Here is a 10,335-nt window from a genome sequence, read left to right as displayed (position 1 = left end):
GAGTATGAGGAAATGTTACAAAACGTGAGTTACATTTATTGAATTAAGTTTATTTTTCCTACCCCATGGGCAGATATTTTTTGCTTGTCTTAAACTGATTTAATTTTAATATTTTCAATCTTGAGTCATTTTGCTTCTCAAGTAAATGTATCTTAATTTAAGAATTTTTCCACATTTGTCCTGGATTTGTACTGTATTAGGTTTAGCAACTTTTGCAAATTAAACCAAACATGGGGCAGTTTCCTGGACAGGGCTTAAACCTAGTCCCAGACTAATTTAAATGTTAGAAGTGTCTTGACTGAAAACAATTTACACTGATCTGATATCTTAAAATATATTGCCTGAAGAAGCACACAGTATGTTTTTAAAAACAACTTAAATATCAGAATTTAACTAAGACCTAGTCCTGGTTTAAAATAATCCCTGTTTTAGTCACCCAACATCAATGTGAAAAACTGAGAGAATGCAAAGACGCATGCATGTTGCAAAACATTTGGCTTATTTCAGGTTGCTTAACCTTAAGGTGGGATCTTAAAGACACAAAAAAGGTTGGGAAACACACTGTTGCAGACAGACATTATCATTTATTACTGAGGCGAAACATGAAACAATCACAGCGTCTGACTGTTTGCTCAAGGGTCATCAAAACAGACTCAAATGCAAAGTAAATCCTCTCCTTTCCTCCCTCAGACCTGCTAATCTCCCATCCACTGTCTGCTTATCATTCACAGACTGCCTCTCACATTCCTGAGAGTCGAAGAACTGCACGTTTCAGCAGCATCTCGCCACTCTGCCGCTGGAGGGAAATTAACAAAGTGAGGAAATGACCCATCAGATGTGTCTTCCTGTTATTTACAGGGGAGGGGGTTCATATTTGTCTCTCGAATCATTCAGGGTATGATTTTGGTACTGCGTTTAGGGCACCCGTGACCCTGTTTACACCTGATATTAACATCCATCTCAATACTCATCGGAGATTTACACATTACTCCTTACACCTTTTTATGCTCGGTTAATTTTATTTTAAATACTGTATGGGTTTTAATCGAATAGAACCCATGATTTGTCTTTTGTGTCACTTTAAAGAATAATGCAAGACCAAAGCATACCAGAATACTGCAATGTCATATACTGTACAGTATAGGGCTTTCAATGCATTGCACTTTGCTGGTAAGCATTTTGTGGGTTCAGTTTTCTAATCGTATACCTGGCACATCCAGTGCTGCCATCAGCAGATTCATCCAAAGCTGAAGAGGTGCTTCAACTCAGTATTCAGCTCAGAGTAATGGACTTCCTCCAACACCAGTGCGGTCAGGTTACCTAATGGGCCCCTGATCCATTAGACTAAGAGCAGGCTCAGAGAAACTTCACCCTGTACATTTCCTAAGATATAAAATCCTTCTTCAGCCTTTTCTGTAGGCAGCTGCAACTCCTGTTTATGTACAAGAAATGTTTCATCTGTTATGTTTTAGTACAGCAAGGGATGAACTGTTCACATTTATGATTTATCAGATCCATTGCATTAAATCAAAAGCACTTTTCTACTGCCAGAAAAACTGGTTAATTTATACATTTTATTTAACATTATTCATTCATCAAATCTCGCAACTGAATCTCTACATATTTCTGTCAGTATGTGTTTAGATATATGGTGTTCCATGGTAAGACTTCATGTCTTCCTGCTTTTCTGTTTATTTCTGCAAAGAGTTGCAATACAAGGTCATAAGCAGAATAAATTCACCTCTGGACTGTAGTCTCATTCCCTAAAATGTCAACACAGCGAGTGTGCACTCACTTGTCTATTTTATCTTAAATACAAGCCTGCAGAAAATGTGCCAAACCAATATCACGCAAACGAGTGAGATTGTACCAAATAGCATAGCTGTAAAACAGACACCCAATCCTTCCTACAAGCAAAATCACAATGCACACGTAACACAAACAAACATATCAGTGCTTATACTCTGCTTTGCCAATAATAGAGGACCAGAACTAGCAATTTTAACAACACAATAATAGAGTTTGGAGTTACTCTCTGCTGGTATGGCAATATAAAGTCCCTTACAAAAAATAAGTATATTTTTTATAGCTTATTTTAAGTATAATTAAGTAAAGTTCAAATAAATTGATTGTATACTTTATGTACACTGTACAAAAACTGTGATTTTGTAATTTGTAGTTTTATTTTACAGCATTTTTTGAAATACATATTTTTGAAATGCGGTAATGTCTGCTGTAAAATAATATGAAAAACATATCATCTTACTTTACAAAAATGTTATTTTATGTTTTTTTTTCTGGCACCCCAGCTGCCGGAATATTACTGTTTTTTACAGTGTAGTAATTAGTAAGTATACTATAAATGTACTAGTATAATACTTGTAAGTGTACTATTTCAATACTTCTTGGGACAAAATTGACCCACTTTTAATTAATAAAAGTATACTTTTTAAATTATACTTCGACAGTGTACTAAGTGTACCACTAGTTAGCCTAATACTTTTTGTTTGTACTGCAACTGTACTACAAGTAAACTTATACTGTAGGTATACTGATAGCTTACTAGTTCAATACTTTTAACATTTTTAGTTTATAACAGTACACTTTAAAGTATACTCTAAGAACACTACTGGTTTAGTAGTTTTTATACTGCAAGCTTATCTGTATGTTATATAGTTGACTATTTATATACTATATTGTTATTATAAGTTTGAACGTTTATATGATGCTATGTAAACCTAGTGAAAAAAGTTTCAAGCCAAGAATACTTCATTAGTATACCTCGATCAAAAGATTGAGTACAGGTATAGAGCTAATATACTTAGACTTTCTATCAGTATAAGTCAAACACTTCATTTTAGGTTTATTTCTAAAAAGTAGACTGAAAGTATACTTTCTTGTTTTTTGTTTAAAAACGAAATGCCCAATTGAAAGAGCTTCTTTTTTTTGTTAGGGGTGCTTTGGAATCCCCTCATAGAAAGAGCCTTCTCATTCCTGGTTATCTTCCATCCCTGCTGGTTTACAGCTTGCTGTGGTGGACCACAGGAATCAATCTTTCTACCGCCAGTGTGAAAGTGAGGTCTAACATCCATGAAAAATACATTGCCATTTTTGTCTATCCGTGTGAACGGATTTTGAAACTGTTGAGAACTAAAGGCCATTTTGTATAATGTCATACAGTAAGTCATGTCATTTGCAAGGCAAACAATGATACAGTAACCTGTTACTGAGCAAGGCTATGCCCGTCTGTACAATAAGAATAATCCGTTTGTAGCACGTAACAGTAATGCACTATCCAAGCATTTGAATATTCCACAGCATGTGTGTTTCTGTGCGTAAGAGGACGCCCAAAGCCGTACAGCTGTGCAATGACCCCAAACAGTGTTTTGCATGTACAGTGAGACTGGCGGGGTAGCTTAAAGGGCAGATAGAGGATAACATGCAAACCACCCAGGATTATTAGCCAGGTTCTATTGTTGAGCAACACGCTTACTAGGTAAATGTGTGAGCTTCTTTGCCTAGAGCTGCATGTTGCGGTAGAATTCTCATACTCAGGTGGTGTCTCATGAAAGAGGAAACAGCAAGTATTTGGTGAACTTTTTGGTGAACGCATTTGTTAGTAAAGGAAACAACTGCTCTATTTTAAGAACTGTGTCGATTACAGTTAACAAAGAACGCAAAAACGTAAGAGCACAAAAAGTAAAAATAAACATGCATTCTATCAAATGATCCACTTTAACTATGAAAAGAGGTTGTACAACAGATATTGCACGCTTAAATAATGCCGTAAGTGAATTGAAGATGATTGGCTATTAGTTTTACAGAATTTTATTGTAAACTTGGTGCTACTCTCTAGACAAATGTTGCGCATGCACGCTTTTGTGGCCTTAACTTAACTTCCGGTACACATTCGCCAAGAAAAGAGTCCCTGTATTTCTGAAAACTAATAGTAATAAAATTAATAGTAGATAACTATTAAAAAACTAATAAAATTAATAGTAGACAAGTAAATTACATTAGCTAGCAAATTAAAAGTGTAGCCATATTTTGGGTTACCAGTAGAAGAACCTAATTCAACAAATTTTTATTTGTTGACAACAATTATTATACAATAAAATATGAATGAAAATTAATATTAATATAAATAGTTACATTATTAGCCACTAGCCAGACCGATCAACAAACAGATCGGAAGTTAACTTTGGGCCAGTCGCGTGCGTTCGATGAAACTATTTTGGACCACCTCATTTAGTTAAAATTAATCTATTTAAATTGTTTTTAATTACATCTTAGTTCTTATATTTTTTACAGGAAAAAATAATTAATGAGGTCATTTAAATTTTGTTTCATAAATAACACTCCACTTCTCACTTGAGGAAACTTTACGGAGTAAAAAAAACTCTTAAAGTCCCTGCCTTCAGCTCTTAAATGTGCTTCCATTAGTGTAAGTACTGCATAAAGATGTCCTCCTCTCTCATAAAAGGGCTTGGCTTGGTGCCTGCTCTTCACAGCCTGTGGGTTTGTCTTACGTTATGACACCGTTATATTTTGTTATCCTGAGCCAAGCACACTTTTTACTTGAGGAATGACACGAGGAAGTCAAATCCCTTGCCAAACTGCCCCATCGGTTTCACAGAAGTAATTGTCTCGTAGCAAAGGGCGGGACCTTATTCTCTTAAGAAAATTAATACATTGCGTTGCAGAGAAGGAAATAATTAACCCAAAGCAAAGACACCGTAACACCGCCATTAGAAAATGTGCTGGTAACTCACTCAATCTACAAAGTGGAAAAATGAGCGATTTGCTGAAGAACTCAAAGCAGATGTGCTTGAATATTTCTTTGAGAATGGGACAGAGTGGGATTGGCTAATGACTAGAAATGCAAATGACTATCTGTTATCCTGGCTGCATAGTTTATTCTGAAATAGTTTTGGGAATATAATAGTGATAATGTGTTATATTGTTCATGCACACTTTATAGCGCATAAGCTAAACTCAGTGTCATATCCATAACTGTGACATTCTAAATCATCAGCTAGGCGCAATCACTATAAAGGCGATAATGTTATGCAATTCAATTTCTTTGTATATATACTGTATATCATATAATAACATAAGCAAAATCTTGATACCATCATCATGCCCGGAACACGTTTGCTTTTACTTCATTTTTTTCAAGTAGAAACTTGCATCGACTTACATGACATTTATGGAAACTGAAATTGTCCAAAACCGCACTGTCCAAGCGTTTACAGTGGCAAACCAGAGAATCAACATGTGGCTTTGATAAGTTTGTGGCTCCTGGAGTTTTGCGATCTAAACGGGAGGCGAGGAGAAACATTTGCGCCGATGGAGCTGCACAGCAGTTTCCATGATCGAGCGTCAAAGAACTGAGGTGAAAATCTTTTCAGATTTGTTTCTGGGCTGCTCCATCCTCCTAAAAGCAGGACGTTACAGAAACTGTTCCTGTAAGTAACGATTTCTGACTATTGAGTTATTTTTCTTGGGCCTCTTTCCTTTTTGTATGAAATTTTAAGATCTCTTTCATACATTTTAGCGCAATCTGCTTTTACGTAGGCTTGGGGGGCGTGGCTTTGTACGAATAACCCCACGTTTTCTACGATTCACATTGTACAAATTCATACACATTTTCACTTTGTAAAACAGTTAACCTTTCTAATCAAATTATAGGGTAAGTTATAGTATAAAATGAAGTTCATCCAAATTGTTTATTTGTACAGAAATTAACCAAAAATACGTTTTAAACAAAACACAATGGTTGTCCTATATTTGTGATATGTAAATGTTTTTTAAAGCTAAAAATTCTATTATGCGAACTGTATATTTAATTAACCTGTATATTAAATAAATTGTATTTCTATCAACTTTCAGATATCAGATGTAATGAAAAGCTCTCATGTAACCCACTTTGCTTAGTTTATTATAGTTTGTTTAATAATGTGCACCCTGTCTTAGTTACAAAAACATTATAAGACACTGCTGAAGTGTACTGCAGACCACTTCAGAAGATGTAAACAACGCTTCGAAGAACTTCAGTTTTTTAACACCGCACAAAAGGTTGGACAGAATACAATCGACAGAACATTTATGTAAGTTCAAAATACAAAAACAAATATGAAACCGGAAGTGCTTAGCCCAGTGTTTACATTTTGCGAAGTGGTCTATATTTATTATAATATGTAAAAGAACACGTTTAAATCAGTGTGTAAAAAATTTGTATAGAACAAAATGTAAATAAAATAAAATATTTATAAAATATAAATAAGTACAGTATAAACCAAAAAACTGTTGGTTGATAGAAATGCAGTATCAAAGCATACAGTAAAATTTACTTGCTGTGTTCAAATATAGCTCCCCCCAGACCAGATCTCTAACTCCAGTAGTGAAGCAAGCCTGATCTGTCCTCGCAGGGCTGAAGGTGACTGGTGTGTGTATAGAGGCGCTGCGGGCATCGGATCAAACAGGGCCAGGGGAAGAGGGTAGAAACTGCAGCTGGGTGCCTGGGCTTCAGGCCCCAGGCAACAGGAGCCCAGCTGGGACAGACTTTGGTTGGCTGGAGTAAAGAGTGCTGGCTTTCTCTGGGGCCCGTGCCCTGTTGCAGGTAGTTCAGCCATCTTGCCTGAGGAGCAAAAAGGGATGAAAGGCAAGCACACAGATGTCGCCCCTGCTGGGGACCGCAAGCCCGGCCAGGAAATGTCATGTTTAGCAGCTGGTATGAAGCCTCCCCTCCTTTGTTGCTCTCTCTCCCAACCTCTCTTTGCCCAAACATTCACTCAACCTCAACACTCACGTTTAGGACACAGAGAAAAATAAACTTCAATTGTATTTATATGAGGATAATTGAAATTCGTATTGACTAAAAATACCCATCGGAAAAGATGTTTAGTCTAATTTTAAATTGAATAAAAACACATTATTTATTTAATAATATATGACTTTTACATTTACTTGAGACAAGTTCTACTGAAAAACGTTTACATTTATGTACATGAGGCAGGTTCTATGGGGAACATTCACATTTACTGAAGACTGGTGCTGTGGAAGTGCTACGTGGAGATGCGTTCGAGCGAACTGGTGTGGTCCTTGCAAGCGTGTTCTTCTAAGTGAAGTTTACAGTGTAGGTCATAGAGGAGAAGCAGAGAGAAGAGACTCCTGATGGTGTGGGTGGCAGCTGCACAGGCCAGACTGCTCTCTGTCTCACCCACAGGGCAGAAAAGAGAGAGAGCGAGAGAAACAGCATCTGTCTGACTTCCCCACGGATGCATCCCTTCTACCGCACCGGCCTGGCCGGGCTAAAACCGTACAGTAAGAAGGTCACCTCTACCTCTCATTCCCCGTGTTCTCTTCTCTAAACTGACCTGACCCGCTACAGCCCCCATTAGCCATGGCGCTTTACTGTTACCCAAGAGAAAAGCAAATATGACAGACAGAACAGATAGGAAAAAGTTTCAGGTGGGGTGGCAGTTGAGGATTCTCAAGTTGTATTTGTAAGGTCTGCTATTTAGATTTTTTTAGGTCATCATCTAGACTGTAATTTTGTTTTATTTTATATTTTGAAAAGTAAATAAAGTTTAATAGTTTCACTGTGAAACCAGTTTGGAAATCAGACAAACAACAACAAAAAAGAGACAAACATCTGTTCAATCCAGACTAAAACTGAAACTAAAGGGATAGTTCACCCAAAAATGAAAAGTCTGTCACCATTTACTCACCCTAAAGTTGTTCCAAACCTGTATACATTTCTTTGTTCTGTTGAACAGAAAGAAATATGTTCGGAAGAATGTTCTGAAACATTCACTACCATAGTAGAATTTTTTATATATTGTAAAGAAATATTTTTAGCTCTGTTGAACACAAAATGAGATATTTTTAAGAATTTAGGAAAGCAAACCGTTCTGGGGAACCTTTGAATACCATTTACATTTCTTCTACTAGGTAGTCGATGTCCTGAACTAAAAATTGTTAACATTCTTCCAAATATCTCTAAGTAATTTATACAGGTTGGGAACAACTGGAGGGTGAGATTTTTGGGTGAACTTTCCCTTAAGTAACTTATGTTGATCTTTTTCACACACAAAAAAACTGTTTTGAACACAAGAGCTTAAACTGTGTTTAAGTCCCAAAAAAACAACCACGAAGCGCATTGCATTTGGATAAGATCACACCGAAAACCAAACGTAATAAATGGAGCTTCCTTAAGCTAGTTGACAAGTCATTCTCACGGATTCCTCATTGAAAACGTAGTTTTGTGCACCCCTAGTGGATTCACAACTAAAATAACATGATTTATACATCTGCTATATTTGTAAAGTAGAAAAAAATTTCACTCCCCTCTGCGATTTCCCCATAGCACACACACATCTATCCAGTTAGTCCTGTCATGTTTACTATATTAAATGATTTAATGGAGAAATGTTGAACAGCGGTTCTCCACAAGGACCGAGGGGCATCTGAGAGGGTGCGTCTTTAGAATAGCATGGATCTAGAGCGGAGAGCGCCTGATATGTGAGGCGTGTTTTTCTCCGAGTCTCCCCAGAGTCCCCATCTGTTACTGCACCATGTCTGATTCAGAGAAGAGCCAGCTGGGCATGAGAACTAACCCAGCTCCCACTAGTCTAGGCACACTTTTAAACCCTCTTCCAGAACAGATTCATCTCAGAGAGGTTTTACCGGCACGACTACCAGTTGATGAAGCGGACCAGGTACAACCACTGTTGTTCTACACAAAAGTAGCTGTGATATTTATAAGGATGAACATGCAATTGCGATACTAAAAGAATCTTCACAGAGTCATTTAGGAAATATAATATTCATTCGTTTGTTTTTGTGTGGTAAATTTGCAGCACAAGATACAAAAAAAGAGCTTAGTCACCGCTTGAAATCAAATATAGAGGACCTACTGTATAGAATGTTGGCAAACTTGCATGGTTAGTAATAGCGTTTTACAGGAAGGAAAGAATTGCTGTGTGAAGTACCTATAGTAAGAAGATAGACCAATACAAAGCGAACAACCCACAACCTGCTAGTCAAGATATAACAAGTCTAAACAATGCGTTTGATGGGGTAAGACTGGACAAACTCCGTTTAGCAGAAAGCAACAGGACTGGGCAGCTGTCCCAGTGAGATGAGTGAAGGTCAGGTGGTCATCAAGGACAGCTTTCAGACTTTTTCTGCACTAGGAGGCAACACCGTGTGCCCTTCAACAGAGATCGGAGAGATAAAAAGCGGACCTAAAACATGGTGATAAAGAATCTCAGACCTGTCAAATTTGGGGTTAAGGTGATAAGTTGCCATCCATTTTAGGATGTCCGAGAGGCTGGGGAACATCTCTATCAGTTGAAGACAAAAGGGGGACGTGAGAAGCAGCGGAGCAATGATGGAGGAGGGTGATTATTATAGTTTAACCTACAAATCGACCTCAGTTTCAAAAGTCATCTAGTTTTATGAATGTTAATGGTTTAACGGATATTTCTTCACATAAATGATCAAAAACCTAAATGTAAAGTCGACCGTCTTTCTGATATTACACTGCGCCATGAAATATCTCAACAGTATTTAATTTGCATGAATCTCACAGACACTTTAGCAGTTGGTGAGATGTGTGGTGGTTTGTCCTAGCAGCAGGCCTGTTTAGGCTTTTCAGGGCATACTGCGGAGGTTGGTGAAGGCCACAGAGGATACAGGGACCATCGCGCCTGCTTGTCTCCATCTGTAGCTGAAGCTGGTAATTATAGTTGGGAGAGGCGCCCGCAGCTTGATGCCATCTGCCAGCGGGACAGAAGAGCCAGGCTGAAGCAGGCACAAAGGCCCAGTGAAGTTCCCTAAGCTGAGGCCGACAGGAGGACCAACACCTGCCAGTGAGCCGCTGGGCCTCAGACGCACCGTGCGGCCCGAGGATGGGGCACGAGTTCTGGTCAGAGACTAATTTTGCAGTGTGACTTCAAACGAATCACATGTAGTTTTAAAAACAAAGAGATCACACTGTTTGCCATAATCGTGAAGCTAAGCTTGAATAATAGCAGGATTTGGATTGCTGACTTTACGCAAAGTGCTTTGTAAAAAAAAACGACGCGTTGCTGCCCCCTTGTGGCTATATAAATGTATTGCAACTGAAAAAGTTACATTTCTAAACTAGCGGTTATCTCTGCCTCTTACACATACTGAAAACTTCAACATTTCAGCCACTTCAGTGACAGCCAGACAGCTGTGCTTCTGTCTCTCTGTCACTCATTCGTGTTGGCACCGAATATCGCTCTGCAGTCTGCTCTTCCGCGGCCCTTCTCTGCTCTGCCCATCCTGCGTGTCACCGGAGTT

The sequence above is a fragment of the Triplophysa rosa genome, linkage group LG15 (genome assembly GCF_024868665.1).
Source record: "Triplophysa rosa linkage group LG15, Trosa_1v2, whole genome shotgun sequence".
Lineage (NCBI taxonomy): Eukaryota > Metazoa > Chordata > Actinopteri > Cypriniformes > Nemacheilidae > Triplophysa > Triplophysa rosa.
Note: the sequence above shows the minus strand (reverse complement) of the source record.